Here is a 3,682-nt window from a genome sequence, read left to right on the forward strand (position 1 = left end):
TTCCCTCTGGATCTGCCTGCCCTAACTCTTCCTCATCTGCCTTTCTTTCAAGGTTGGTCTTCATCCTCACCCCGTCCCACCTCTTTCAGCTACACTCCTTCCATGGACGACCTCTTCTGCAAACTCACGGAGTCCGCGCCAACTCCTAACCACCCTGGAGCGCAGGGTAGATCTGTCCCTGTGAAGTTTTGAGACTAACTCTTTATGGGAGTAGAAAGCCCGTCTTTCTCAGGCAGAGTCCGGTGGCTTCCGGCTGCTGGCCTCCCTGGCCATCAGGGTCCCTGACCTCTTCTGGAGGAAGGGTTTAAATATCACCTGCCCCTCAAATGAACATCTCCAGCCCTGGAATTCCTATAGGACTCAAGAAGCACCTATCAATTTCCTATTCGACGTTTCTACTTGATTTCCCTATCGTTGTTGGGGTCGGTCCTCCTCTCACAGTCACCCCCGTTTTATGACAGCCCCATGAACATTAGGAGGAAACTCCACCTGGCCGTCACCATCCCTGGGATCAGCTATAGAGCGAACCATTGTAATCTGAAGGATTTTCTTTGACTCGTGACATAGGGAACCCTGGGTGGCTTAGGGGTTACTCACTGGGCTGCAATCTGCATGGTCCACCAGTTCGAAACCACCAGCAGCTTGTCAGGAAAGACTGGGCTTTCTACTCCTGTCAACAATTGGTTTCAGAAAAACCCTGGATCACTCTGAGTCAGCATCGACTCGATGGCAGTGAGGTCTTTATTGGAGAGTGGCTTCGTGGGTTACACATGGGGCTGCCAACCACAAGGTCAGCGTGTCAAACCCACCAGGAGGAGAATGAGATGTTCTGCTCCTGTAGAGATTGACACGGCTTCAGAAACTCACAGAGGCAATTCTATGAGTTGGAATCAACTCAAAGGCAAGTGGCCGGGGAGGGGGAGGGAGAATTTTTGAAACACATCACCAAGCCCTTGTTCCTAGCCCTCTTCGCTGGAAGCTCCACTGAAACAAGCCCTTGCTGACAACGCTTAAGAAGCATTGTCCAGAAGGCTCACCTGAGTCTTCTGCAAGAAAGGTGAAAATTCCACTACCGAGGTACCCCAGACTCAAACATGCCCAGACATGCTTACACATGCTTTTTACCTTCCAAAAATAATCCTCGTTTAAGATCCCCCTCGCTGGTGAACAAGTGAGACAGCAAGGCTGAACCTCTTCTTGCATCTTCTTGTGTTCAATCCATCTTGAGAGCCTGTTGGTTTTATCTCCAAGTAGATGTCAAACTCGCCATTCCTGCTACTACATCCCTGATCTCCAACCCAAGAGCCTGCAATAACCTCCTAAATAATCTTCCTACCCCGCATCCAATCTTACTCCACTCACGTGCCTGGGAACCTCTCTGGCCAGGTCAAACCCATGTTGGTGTATACGCGGTTCCCTGCCGGGGCATCCTCAGTGTGGTTTGCCGTGGTGATCATTTGCTTTACCACCCATCTCCTCCACCGGGCTGTAAGCCCTCTGAAAGCAGAAGCCTCATCCGTTCTTGCTTGCTTCATACCACCAGTACAGAGACTACTGGGACAAATACGTGTCGCATGAATGGATGAATGAGTGAAGGTCGACATCTAATCTCATTCTAGGAAATGTTATGTTTCCAAGTCAAATTGGCTGTGATTTTCCTTTCTCAGATTGCCTTTTGTTATACTGGCCTCCTAAATTGGTAAATGTTCCTTCTTCCATTTTCTGGAACAGTGTGTAGAAGACGGAATTATGTGTTCCTTGAATGTTTGCTAGAACTTGCCAGTAAAATGCCTGGATCTGGGGTAGGCATTTCATAGGTTGATTCTTACTACTGATTCCATGTCTGTAGTGGTTATAGATCACTTCAGGTTTTCAATTACATCTTCAGTCCGTTTTTTACACTATTTTTCCAAGAAATTTTTCATACTGTCTTGGTTTTCCAATTTAGTAGTAAAGCATTGTTCATAGTTTTTTCTCAATATCTTTTTGTCCACATTGTCCTTTTTAAAAATCCATTTATGTGTATCTTCTTTTCCTTGAATTTGGTTATACAAAAAACCTTTCTTTTAATTTGGCTATTTTATTCGTTTTAACTAATTTTTAATTAGGCTTTTGGTTTTAACACTTCCTGGTTCTTTTTCTAGTCTATTCGGTTTTTTTCTCTTATGTTTTTTATTACCTACTACTGCTAGGGAGCCCTTCCAGCTCACAGTGACCCTGTGGCATAGAGCAGAACTGACCCCTGCGCTCCCTAGACGGCAAACCCTGCAGAATAGGAAGACTCATCTTTCTCCCGTTTTTCATTAGACTGTTTCTTATTCTGTGTATTACATCCTTATGTCAGATGTAAAATTGTAAGTCAAATATATATGATTTGTAACACTAACATCATTATTATAGATCTTATGTTATTTCCTTCTTTCTGCTCTCTTTGGACTTATTGTTGTTCTTATTTTTAATTCCTTCAATTGTTAGTTATTTAATTTGCAGCTTTCTGCTTTTTTATTTTAACCTTTAAGGCTACGGATTTCACTCTATAAACCACTACAACAGCACATGCTTCAAATAATCTATATTTTTATTATGATCCGGGTCAAAGTGTTTCGATTCTGAATATGATTTCTTTTTTGACCCATTACACATTTCACGGATATTTTAAAATTTCTAAACATAAAGTGCTCTTTAAAATTATTTTAATTATTGATTTTTAACTGAATTATAGTCAGGGAAGATAGCCTATGTGAAGCTAAGCCTTTGCTACTTAGACTTGTTTTGGTACATCTTCAGTTTCTATACATTTTCCTTGTGTTTTTGAAAAGACTATCCTTTATATGTTAAGTGATAGCACTGTATATGGGCCCCTTTGATCAAAATTACTCATTGTGTTGATCAGATTTTCTATAGTCTTACTAATACTTTGTCAGCTTGCTTTATCACATTTTTAGAAGTATGTTAAAAATCTTATATGACTAGATTTGACCATTTCTTCCATTAATCTCTCAACTTTTGCTCTCTGTGTAGAAAATATGTTGCCAGGTATATCGAAAGGGGATGTTAAAATCTCCCATGAGGAGAGAGCATTTTTCTACTTTTTAGTCCTCTTATTTTTTTGTTTTATGTATTTTGAGGTTATGTTATTAGGTGCGTACAACTTAGATTTGCTCTAGTGAATTTTTCCTTTTATATACACATAGACAAATTTTGCTTTCGGTGCTTTTTGTTAGCATTTGTCTGTCCCTTTTTTCTTCATCTGCTTATTTTCAGCCTTTCGGTGTCCTTATTTTTCCAAGATTACCTTGAACACAATATTTCACTGGCTCTATTCATTTGTGACCTTCATAGCTTTTAACTGGCAATTGACTCCACTCACATTTATTGTGATTGCTGCTTTGGCGGGTCTGTTTGTTTTTTAAAGTTGGTGCACAAAATAAGTGTTCATCACAATCTCGGGGACGGCAGTAGATAGGCTTGTCCCTGATGACACTCATGGCTCTTTTGTTTTGTTTGCATTGTTTTTTCATGGCATGAGCAGTTGGAATCCTGCTACCCAAGTAGGTAACCACAAGTGACGATGCCTTACAGATCCCTGTGTGCTCCTTCTCTTACCCCTTTCCCCAGCTGAAGTCACCACTCTCCTGAACCTTGTATTTATTATTCTTTTACTCTGTAAGAATAGTTGTAG

Source organism: Echinops telfairi, unplaced genomic scaffold (genome assembly GCF_000313985.2).
Source record: "Echinops telfairi isolate 266 unplaced genomic scaffold, ASM31398v2 ScPeMD7_7458;HRSCAF=8496, whole genome shotgun sequence".
In the NCBI taxonomy this organism is placed as follows: domain Eukaryota; kingdom Metazoa; phylum Chordata; class Mammalia; order Afrosoricida; family Tenrecidae; genus Echinops; species Echinops telfairi.